A 12696-nucleotide genomic window follows, 5' to 3' on the forward strand; every position below is an offset into this window, starting at 1 on the left:
ACTAGCTTGCTCAGTTTGTCTTGCCCACAGCTAGGAGCTCGCCGCATTCGACTCGATCGTTTTAGCCGCGCTTCTTACTTTCAGAGTAGCGGCAATCCGCCGTCGTTGCTGCCGTTAGCTCCAATAGTGAATGCTCAAAACTAGTTCACATTGCTCGGCGGCGAACTGTTGGTCCCATGGGAGCTGACGAAGGCTGAAGGGAGGAAGAACCAGTAAAATCTAGAGCCAGAGGAGAAAAACGAGTGGTGCTAAATAGAACGGTGCAGAAAGAGTCAATGAACTTGGCTTGACTGGCTAGCTATGTCACGGGTCTCGAGCCTTACCTCAACAAACTCAATTGGCTCTTAATTCAAGAGATTCTTCCTCCTTCCGTCGTCACTCTTTCTAGTTCCTCTCTTCCTGTATCTTGTTCACACACGTTCTGTCTGCCGCGCATTCTGAGCCTCTTGAATCTTTGCAATAACAACTGGCTCTGAAAGCGCATCTGGCTCGCGAGCTCTAGCCCTCTTACACACGAAGGGCTTCTGCCACCTTTGGCTTACCCTTGCCAGTTTGTTCACTCGCTGTGTCTTTCTTTCCAAAGAGCTGAAGACAAACTCGAAGCCAACACCATCGATAGCGGTAGTGGCTACTCTGTCATCTAATTGCCCACAACCACTACTCCCCCCAACACAAGCAATCTGAAATCCACGACTGGATTGGGGAAAACATAGCTGCCGTGTTCGAAGAGGGGAACATGAAAGTCATCTAGCGAGGCCATTTCCACCTTGGCAGTCCAACGTGCGTCATGACAGCCGCTGTCGGGCTTGAAGGAAACAACAGATGTCATGAGGGTGCATGACGGGAGGCTGACTTCGGGACATACGAAAGGAGCTTGTAAGGACCTCTACTCCCTGCATGTCGATTACGGTCCCGCACTTACACACGGTTACTACCGTGAGCTGAACCCACCATGACAGCATAAAATAAGCAGAACGAATCTCAACTCAACTCAACTATGAGGCAGGCCTCACAGCCTACTTCTCATGACTCTTGTCTGCTCCCTATTAGTTTAGCACGCGGATGCTTGATCTACCTGAAGGGTGTGTCCGCTATTCAGTGCTTACTGAGTTTGGGCTATCATTGCAGCTGGTGCCGCTACTTAATCTAGTCCGAACAAAAATATTCCAGATGTTGCTAGGCTTACTATATATATTCAATGCTTACAGGCGACTGCTCCATCGCCTACTTCTGAGTGGTTGTCAACTTATCTGCCTACAGAGACGAATAGTGAGACCTATGTTGCTTCACTGCTTATTTTTAAAGAAGGGGCCATTTACGAAACAATTTAGGTAAACTTCAAAAAGGACCCAACTTCTCTAACTGGACGAGTCATTGCTGAGAAGATCGAGAGCAAAGCTGAAAAAAAACAGACTTTTATTGTGGTTAGAAATGCAATGAAAACAGAGTAGCTCAGGTTAATTTTGTTCCGGTCATAGCTTTGTAGGTAACGTATTTGCCTGCTAATATAAGGGATACGTTGTGGCCTAGGTTCGAACTTGAGCATAGACACACATCGTCTTGTAGTGGGAGCCATCGGTCTGACGGAATGTTTAACGGCAAGACCGAACGTAAAACTCAAAAAGTAAAGAAGTCAACTCGCTTTGGTGATCAGAATCGGATAACGCATCAAATGCATACGTATAAATGTATTCATCTTATACATATTACTTTAGTCATACATGTATTGTAAACCTAAAAAATTACAGTTAAATTAATGTCACCTAAGGTAATTTCAGTCAATGAAAAACACATTATTATTGTCCATCTTAATTAACGAAGAAACGTCTTGGTATTGGTTGTCATTGCCTTCGTTTTTCGTTTGTTTAACAATTATAAAAGACGCGTACTTACGTATAAATTAGATGATTGATCTCCAGTCAGTAAATCGTTCTACTGCTCATAAATTCATATTCTAGACTTTTTACTTCCAGATTTTCAAACATATACATTTTTATTATTAACACTTTCCGATCGGCGCTATTCAAATTTTTGTTATTAGAAAAGTCACACAGGCCTGTGGTCTTTAAAGAAATTTATACAAGTTTGCATAAAAAGAGGCACGTAAAGCGTGGTAACTTCACGGCCAAATCGAATTGAATGCCGTATGATTGGGCGCCTGTTCAAACATTTGGTAGCCCAAGGAAATCCCAACAGTAAATTTCAGTTTATGAAACTTTGAAAATACGACCTTTACATATATACATACAGACTTCGATATTGTTTTGCTAAAGTCAAATTTAATTGTGTACTTAACTCACAGTTAATAAATAAATAAGTCTTTTGAGCTTGATTTCCGGTACTAGCGTTAAGCATGGCTTAGCGTAAAGCTTAGTGCGGAATGAAGTACCTGTACGTCCAACTACAAGACTATCTAACTTCAAGTTATCGAGCAGACAACTTAGCATTGAACCATCACAAAGGCAATTTTATACGTACGAATAGGTTTTGCATATTATCACCAGTGTTTCTTGGTGGAAAATTTCTTCTTCATGTTTTTCTTTTTTTTTTTTCAGAAATAACATTTCTGTAAACATTTGGCCAATACTGCTCTTAACACGGCCTATCCTAAACTTAATTTACATACAGTTTCGCCTCACAAAAAATTATATGTCAAGTAATAGATTGTGACAAAGTTTCAAAGTTTTTCCACACTACATGCCATTTCAACATTTTACGTAACTTGCGTCTAGGCGTTTGGCACAGGTTTATTTCTGTAAGTAAGTGTTCAAGTTATAAGAAGAACCATCTTCGGTTAAACGTACGCAAAAATAAACTTCCCATCTTTCGAAACTAACTTCTTTTTGGAAACTTATATGAAAGCCAATCAAGTAGTCGAATGGGTTGTATCGTAAATGGTTTGTGATATAATCTCAATAAATCATCGATAGGAGTTAATAGGCTTCAATGAGAAAGTTCTGTTGAGTGAAGTTCACAGGCTACATTAGCATAGAGGCGGTCTATCTTATCTGACTGCTTGTTCGGTATTTGAAGTTCTATTGAAGACTCATTAGGGAGACCGTTACACGTGCTCGACGTTGCCTACCAGAAAGGCTATTAGAGGTTCATACGAGAATATTAGTAGAATCGTTGAAAAGCCGATTAGGACCTTTCCGATGAGTTCAAGGCGACAATATCTGAAAAGACTTCCTAGATGGTCCATGGTAGAAAATCCTCAAGAACGTATGTCGAAGGCTCAATTAAAAGACCTATTCGGACATAGCAAAGGGAATATATTAAGCCTATGATAAATGATGTTAAAAGGGTCAAAGAAAAAGCTAATCCATAATTGCGTTAATAAACCTACTTGTGGGTTATATCGGGGTTACAACATAATATTCAAGAACTACTCAACTACGCACAAACTCTTGAACAATTACACAGAGCAGGCTCAGGTTGACGTAAAAACTTGTCCTTACAACCGTCAATTAACACGGTCCTAAATCTTAAGTGGAACATAGATACGCTAAATGAAAAAAAAATAAGTAAACCATTTCCAATGAACACAGATTGTAAATATAGTATAAAATCCACATCTTTTTAATATAATCATTTTGAGGCGAATGCATAATAAGCAAGCCAGATCGCTCATTTTTTTTCCTAGATGAAGTTGTTTTTCCTGCTAGAACTATCTGTGTTCGAATTTTGTTATCTTTTTGTTACAACAGCATATTTCTAGCAAAAATATGTTGACTTAGGCAGATGTAAGTTTCCCTTAACGGTGATTTTTTTATATTCTGTAACTCACTATTTAAATGGACACATCCAAGGGAGGTCGATATTAGGGTAGGGTCAGATTAATGCTGGGAAAAAGTTATTTTAAATGACAAATAAGTAGTTGTATTAAGAAAAAAAGAAGAAAAATATTAAAAAAGACGAGAAGTAGGCGATAATATGAGTCGAATGGTACTCACCGTTCCATGTCACAATGCGTGAGGAATACTCTTCACGGAATTCTTCGTTCCAGTTCAATGGTGGAAAGGATCGAAACGATGCAAACCGAAAAAAATATGCCGCGAGGCTATAGCAGACGTAGTAGCGGTGCCAGCACGCTTAGCAAAAATAAGGCGACGGCGAACCGGCCGTTCGTCTTGTTTTTGAGTGAAGTCTTTTCTAGGCAGTTCGGGGCCTGCAGTTTGGTTCCCTGTTAGGGCAAGAGGTCTGATAGGTCCTAACTGGTTTACAGCCTTGCACTAAGCAGGCGCAGGCTATTAACACAAGATTACGGGCTCATCAACCCGGAGCCCGACTTGCATACCATAAGAGGACGACGATCGGACGTTGTTTGTTGAAGCTGTGCGGCCGAGGGACGGTCGATTCCGGGGGCGGTTTCAGGGTCCGGGTGCACTTATCAGTTGAACCCTTTAGTCAGCGCGGTCAAAGGGGCCGAGAAAAAGTGGGGTTTGCAAGTACGACCGAGAATAGGGATCAAACTGGGTCTTCTTCGAGGATCTCGGAATAGTCGCTTCGAGACCTCCTACAGCCAGACGCTTCTCCTACCCTCGCTCAATCGCTTCTTCGACCGCTCGCCAGCGGCAGCGCCATCACGCTCAACAGGCAGCCGCCCTCTCCCACAAATTGATGTACTATGTTAATGATCTCCTACAGGCCAGTCCGCCGCTTCAAGACCACTTTCTGCCTAGCTGACGGACATAAAATTGTGTCGAGCATATCCATCCTCCGTGGAAGCTAGAGAACGAAGGTTGGTTAGCGATAACACTAAACGAAGCGAATAACGGCAACCACGACGACGACGACATCACATTCGATCTGATGCAAAAAATGTAATTGGTTGTTTTATCAGACAGATACATTTGTCTAGGGAAAAGCGGTTACGGGTATGCACTTGTGTCTTATATCACAACTGACATAAGATTCTACTAAATCAAGCTTTCTTTATTTAGGACTATCTAATCGAAATTTTATCTATATTCAGGTCAAACCCTTTCGCTTAAAGGAAGCGAGTTCGGACTACTTAAGCCTTTTAATCGTTTTGTCCTCAGAGTACGGACGGCCTCTTCAGCTGCAGCTTCCATCCTGTTTCACCTGCTATGCCATCCAACTATACGCAGATCCACCAGCAAACGACATCTGACTGAAGTTCATCTGGATTATGCCTAAGGTCGAGCAATGCGTATCCACCTATAGTCGAACGGTAATGAGAACGCTGCTAGGGCGTTTGCTTAAGTACAATACGGAGCCCCAGAAATTATCGTTCGAGCCTGATAGGGTGTCACTCACAGCGCTAACACGGTTGCAAGGACATAAGGGCTCCTAACGCGTCCGGCCCAGCTGCCGCGTGTGTCCACGAACTGCCAGTAACGTTTACGGACAGGCCTGGTAAATCTCTCCGGGTCTCCAAGAGCTAAAAACTTTAAAAGGAATATCAAACCTAGACTTCAGTGCCTAAGACCGACAACGCGCCCTTCTTTCTATCTACGACCAGACGAAGTGTACGATGGATCGCAGGACGCAGAAATATAGAAGAGAAGGCGTTGATATCATCGTTGATGATTTCGACCCTCAGGCACTCACCCAGATCCAGTTCAGATGCCGTTGACGCTCCTGTTTATAAGGCGGCCGATGGCAGCGGCAGCGTTGGCCTGCGCTGGACGCTGTTAGTAACTAACGCCATATAACGGCAGCAATGAGAAAGGACATCTTCTTTGTTGACCACCAGGCCAAACAGCCGCATGACCTTTTTGGCTTGAACCTTTCTAAAAGCAGGCCATCCAGTTAGCCGACCATACGAGAAGAGCAATCGTCAAATAGTAGCGCTATATATCTCTCTTTTCCACTTAGTACCGTAGTCGCATTGGAATCATAGCTGCCGTCGTTCATAAAAGCAGTAGCAGTGTACATACCCAGTCCGCTAGATACTGGTCTACTGCTGAGCCCTTTCGCCGACGGACAACGAGTAGCGAGTGACCCGGAGAGGCGAAGTATGAAGAGGCCCGTAAGGGAGTCTTACGAAGTACCATGGCCAACAAGCCGGCTAAGTAACCAAGCAGTATCCAACCTAAGCCAGCTCAGTCCTTAGCTTCTGCTCAGCGAGCCACGAATGAGATAGCATTCGGAGAGCACCTTTATCGGTAGAGCGAAGGCAGTGGGTTTCTCTGTTCATTTCCACCCCGTTTGACTCCCCCGTTTGTCGCCGCTATTACCGTCTTCCTTTGCTAGATTCGCATCTCCTGCACCCAGCATGAGCATACAATTAGTTGTGGAAAATATCTTCTTTTACCAGGCTTCTACTTGCATGTATGATTCCAGCTGAAAAAATGAGCAGAGCTAGAACGAGCAAGCTCTATGACGCTGTAACAGCGCTTCGCGTAAGAGGCACATCCTTGATGACAAACACTGCCATTCGCTCCGAGTCGCCTTCGATGAGTGCGTCTATATACATGCACAGTTTTATACAAATGTATACCCGTGAAGATTTATCTGTGTGAGAATGAAGGTAGTCAAAAATAGAACAACGCCTTATTTATGCCACGAACGAAGACGCTAGGTTCTATTTCTGCCAAGGTCGAAAAAGTACAGTTGTTGTCGTGGATTGAATTCGCTAAAGCTGAGGCTCATCTCGTTCCGATTGAGTGCCTACACATATGAGAAACGGTTGCCTTCTCCGACGTTGAGTGTGCCCGCCTCATGATTAAGATAGCGCAGCGGATCCCGACAGACACACCCGGAGCGCTGCTGGTCCGCTCCGGCGGCCACCGGCTTGCTTTCGATTACCATATTCAGAGACTCTCATAGAAATCGGACGCAGAATACGGTTAGCGCTAGTTGGACAATAGGACAATTTGCTTCCGTATGTCTGAATAACCTCGACACATAGATTGCAAAGCAAGATAACCTGACGGAACAGCCTTCCAACGGAAATACAAGATGCGCCACTCGATACACAAATCTATTTCTACTACTTTCAGTACCTGCTGAATGACTACCTTAATGGCTTCTATTACCAACTGAACAACATGGGTATTGTGAATTCATCGTCCCGTTCGGAAATAGGATAACACCGTGAGATTCTCTAAAGGGAGCCGACCCAATCTAGGAATTGCTAATCATCAGCGATTTTCATCATGGCCCAAATATGTTTCGCTTACCCATTCCGCAAAAAACTAGTAGACGTGCAGTCTCTTCGTTGCAAGCTTTTCGTGCAAGTTTTGCGGGGAGTGCAATTCATATGCATTTTAGCCAGTGCATCGCTGCTCCTCGATTGCGTGAACCCTTGTTCAATGCTTGTCTAGCATACTAGTTAGGTTACCTTTAATCAGAGCAGAGTACTCAACAGCTAACCGACCAGTGAACAAGACCTGATCAAATGCTACGGGGAATCTGCTTGGGGCATCCACAGGTTTCGTAACTCCGCCGCACATATTCAATCTGCTGTTCCAACATTTGGTCTCTCGTCTCTTGCTTTTGAATAAGTGCGTAAGAGTCAAGCAGCTGCATAGGTCGCTTGGTCAATTAGCTGCTGGTCGGTTTTCATTGAAAAAGCAAGCCGCGACCGTAGAATCCACCTAGTATTCGTAGGTTCTCAGGAAGACGTCGTAATAGGAGCGCTTGGTGGCAAGCGAGAGAGGCATGGAAACCGGACTTCGTCTTGGCCCGGTCAAGAAAGTGCTTGCTTAACTGTCAGCGAGATCTTAAAGTTACAGCGCCTCTTACTTTAACGAGACTCTGTCTGAGCCTGCCAGCGGCCAAGCATTCTGTTTTGCCGTACTGACTGAGCTACGGGTACGAAAGCCAAGTGTCTAGTTGTTTCAACTGTTTTCCTGTATTGGGCAAAGCATCAGGCACGCCGCCAGAACAAAAGTAGACATACACTTTTCGGAAGCCTTTGCCCCATGAAAGACAAGAGTATGGCAAGAGGTCTAAGGACCGGGCTTATCCACGAAGTCTAGACTCGGCCTAATGTAACGAAGCTCACGCCAAGAATCGTCCTCGTGCCAGCTGTTGCCTTAGCCCGCTCACTTGAGTCCACAGCGGCGGCGGTGGCGGCGTCGACTGCACCGTTCTTCGTGCTGCCCGACCGATTAACCCTTTTGGCAGTGGGCTTTATAGATAAGCAGTCGAGATATAAACATATACATAAATGCGCAAATCTTATCATGGATACCGATGCTATGTATACTATGATAGCAGAAATGACCAGCCATCAAAAAATGTACATGGTATATAGAACGTCCATGTATATATGTACTTTTATATCGCCAAATGGATAGGCGTGAAGACGGGCGTAACTAAAGACATACGCGTAGAACAGTCGAGACATACTTTTATAATGCGGTAGCGCTAAAAGCATCACCATTGGTTTTATGTTCGTGAATTTATTATAGCTCGAGGGGCAATAATAGCAAGCGTTGGTTCATATTGCGTATTGCGATAGAATGTGCGCTAGCAAAAAAATATAACTACGCTGTTTCACGTTACCCACACAATCCGAAAGCTAACGCTTTAGAACACATTACCATTTATATACCCGCTTAGAAGTAAGTAGAAATATTAAAATGCTTGCTTCAGTATAATAATATTTAAACAGGAATATAATAGGAACATAGTAAAATAGGAATAGGCTACAATGGTTTTTCAATAAATCACGGCTGTGACTTGCCGTACGCGGGCATCTTATGCCCCGTTGCTTGCCAAATTTCCGTAGCATATAGAAATTAAGCTAAAAGAAAGGCTGTCTTTCAATCAACTTAGCTACGGTTCTTTTAGTGTATTACCATCAGGCTTGAAATCACCATTCAGGATTGTCTTTGTTGACATCACTGCGAGTGTCGTAGGCCTCACAGTTGACCCCCCAATCTTGCCTAATAGATATATGTTATTTACACGAAACGTACGAGAATTTTATTGCATTTAAAACCGTTATCATTTATTTAAAATAGATTTAAATAATTTTACTGTACATACGTATATATATATATATATAATAGCAACACTAAAGCTGCCTGGTTTTATTCGCCCGGCAAACATTGACCCTCTTAGAAACTATTTCGACACAATATGCCTAACTAGTAAATAAGATAACTTGTTAAATGTGCATAGTCTTCTATATCTGCCGTTAATTAGACAGATTTATGAATTAGAATAAAACCAAGGATTACTTGACTATGCTTTACGATTAGAAAATGTTTTTTTTTTTTTTTTTTTTTAAATAAAAAGTTGCTTGCTCAGTGCATAGTCAACAAGTTAACCACACTACCCTATAATTGACTAAGTTCCATAGTATTATAGATCGCGTGTGGCTCGTTTAGGTAAAGTCAGTTACGTACCAGCCACATTCTGCCATCCGTACACGTAACATTTTGAACAAGTACGTGCTTGTTTAGACAACATAATTGATCCATCCAGTTCCTGTTTCCATCTTTTCCAATCTAGTGCCAGTTGTACAGCATTAATAGAGCTTATGTTCTAATATAGCTTAATTGCAAGAATTTTTTTAGATTGCGTCCTCTTTTTTGGTCCTTTATTAAGCAGATGGACAGACAATATTGAGGCAAGCCTTAATCCTTGCTTAGTGTATAATAACAATCGACGTTCGCTCGCCTACACGATCGGCAAATAATAATTGGCGACTGTGATGTGATGTCATTACTTGGTGTAGGCATCGCACCAGCAGAGGTAGCTGCCGTTCGGCTGGTAACCAGAACGACGGCGACCGCCAAAGTCAGTACAACTGGTATGTATTCCACCGTCTATAGAACCCAGCTAGCTAACGAACAGTAGCGGCATGTAGGTAGCGAAAAATAAACCGGCAGAGACCGCCCATCCACCCTTACTAGCACTACCTGTTATTAATTGACCCATGCTGGATAGGACAGAACGATTGAAGGAGTCTAGCAAACAAGGCCGTTTCAGTGGCGGCCGCGGTGTTACTGATTAACCAATAGTAGCCAAAGGAACGATGGTCTGGTTTCGTCGTGCAACGTGTCCTACCAGATGGACGGATGAACGGACGAAAAGACGGCTAAGCCAAAGTAGGGAATGAGCTGAGAGCAGTGGCCGCTCTAGGACGATCAGCGGCCTGTCTCCTAACCCGGGAATAATATCACCCGGCTCTGCACCGGTATCTTCGCCGAGTTCCTAGCCTGTCGTCATACCTAGTTCTAACTAGCACTATAATGGAATCATGAGGAAGTAGCTTTGTCAACGATTTCGTTGAATAGCGCATTTACCTAAGGAGGCAACCTATGGAGACCCTTCTGTAAAACACTATTATGTCGTTAACGAATAATAAAAAAATCTGGTTCGCTTCCTTTAACGCTACCGAAGTTCTCCAGGGGATCTTATTATGGGAGCGATTTTAAAGATATTGTACTTCATACGTACGTGCGGTTATCTACGCGTATGAAGTGCGTGCTTGATGAGTACGCTGACATGTGCAAACTTTCTATGAGTCTCCTTCTTTAGAGCTATATCAGTTAAACTTCTGTATTCTTTTTCCTATATCATGGAAAACATGTACGAGCAAACATTTATCACCATGTAATTGTGCTAAGTATGTTATTCCGTCTTATTTCTATTGCTTTACATTTCTGTTGTATGGTGATCAGGGACCTGGTCATACCCATAAACATGGCTGATCAGATGATATCCTATAGAAGATGCCGAAAAACCCGATTTTTCTGTCACAGCGCGTTACATATGGTTGACATCGAAAATTCCTCTGATGATAAGCTCTATATGGTTCGTATAGATTGTTTGAAAATTTGATTACAAAAAGTATTGTTTTCGAAATGCAAAATCGATACGCCAGCCAGCTTTACTTATTGCTAATCATACCGAAACAACTGGACCATCTGCATTGTCAAGCACGATACTTTATAGGATTTGGCCCGTCGATCTTCAGCCCTTGTTAATAGCTATGAACACTTAGATGAAAGAAACCTATCTGGTGATGTTGTTATTCAACGTTTATTCCAGTAACCGAGAGTTGAATGTATGTGATGTCCTTATTTTAAACGCTAATATCGACTATATTACTTTACGACCTTATTAATTATTTATTGTAGAAGAAGAAAACTGAGGTTACATACGGGTGCAAATATTCAAGCCATTCATCGTTTGATGGTATGTTATTTTTCTTTTAATTTCAATTATTCATTGTACGTTATTCCTAGCGGCAAGTAGAAATTTTCGTGTGTTTTTCTACTCTCTTTCTTTCTACTTATCATTATTATAGTGTTTTGAATCATCAGTCGACTCTTTGGGGAGCGCTCTGTAATGTTCAAAGTGTGTTTATACATTTTTCAAGTCTTCTGCATCTACTTTGCACCTAAGACGATCTGGTTCACTGCCTGTCACTTGCGTGGGCTTGAACATCTGCTGGGTTTTCTTTTCGTATGTCCGAACTATGGTCCTTTAAAATATAATTATATGCGGCCGGTACCATTAAAGGTAGTCTGAGTTTTGACTTTACTGTGGGGCAAAATGAAGGAGCACGATTTATTTTAACGTCAAGGATGACTCTCAAATACTTGCCTCTGGTGGCCTTCGACTCTCAGCCGAGAGGAAGTGTTCTTGTGGGTTTGCTCCAACGAGGTAAGGGAGCTGTGCCCTCGGGAGGGTACAACACTTCGTCCACATTGCTTCGGACCTTAATTAATCAAAGCTGCAACTGCTTGCCAGTGCTGGCAAACAACATCACCGGTCCCTAAAGCAAGCCTTGCAAAGGACCACGGCCTCCGACCATTCACCGGCTGCTAAAACAAAACCGCATGCAAAGTCTCAACAATCCGGAAAGCCCGAACGGTGCGAGCGGAAAACGCCGGTAGCAAAGGCTACGCAGTTAAGCCCAATAAAAATTCGCCTGAATTCGCCCAGCTGGGCAGGTTGACTGACGCTAGGGATTGGTCGCTAACGGAGTGTCCTGATGCGGCAGTGTGCCGACGAAAGCTCGACTGAGTACTCCTGCATTCGGCTAGAGTAAACTCCTCTCTTCTCGTGTGTTTGTCTTTTGAGCATTGTACTGACTTCGCAGTAAACTGGTGTTGTTGTACTATAGCTACTAATAGCAGCAGAAGTAGTGCTAAGGGTGGTAATAACTCTACCACTGAGTAACAAAACAGTTCGCAAGTTTTCTTCCAGCAAATTTCTCCAGAACAAGTAACATTGTCAATCGTGAACTCAATGGCCGTGAACGTCATAAGAACGTCTCCATCTCTCTCCCCTCACGTGTGCTACTACAACTACGACTACTATCTGTACCTTTCTTTCTGCGACTTGCTACGTGGAGTCATACCTAGTCGCATTTTCTCTGCGAACGTCTCTTCCAGTGTCTCCTATTCGTTTACGTACATAGGCACTGAAAACGATTGGCAAAGAGCTGTCGGGCGTTGAGCTGCGGGCGGCTTCGTCGAACGGCTTTGCCTTCCTTCAGGCCAAACCTTTTGGTGGTCGGCTGGCCTTTCTGGCTTTCTATTTTCTTCAGCCCGGATTCCCGTGTGGCGATGGTGGGTTTGTTCAGGCTTCGGTGTGGTCCACTGTTCTCAGCTTCACTTAAGTGTGGGTCCACAAAGAGAATATCTCGCCAATTATATCGCCTTTGATGGGAGAGCACGAGGCAGACCAGCAGGATGGAACGAGACAACGTGGGCCAGGCTGGAAATTGGAGCTTCTTCTTCCTTAATGACGCCGCAGTCG

Source organism: Varroa jacobsoni, unplaced genomic scaffold (genome assembly GCF_002532875.2).
Source record: "Varroa jacobsoni isolate VJ856 unplaced genomic scaffold, vjacob_1.0 contig02865, whole genome shotgun sequence".
NCBI lineage: Eukaryota > Metazoa > Arthropoda > Arachnida > Mesostigmata > Varroidae > Varroa > Varroa jacobsoni.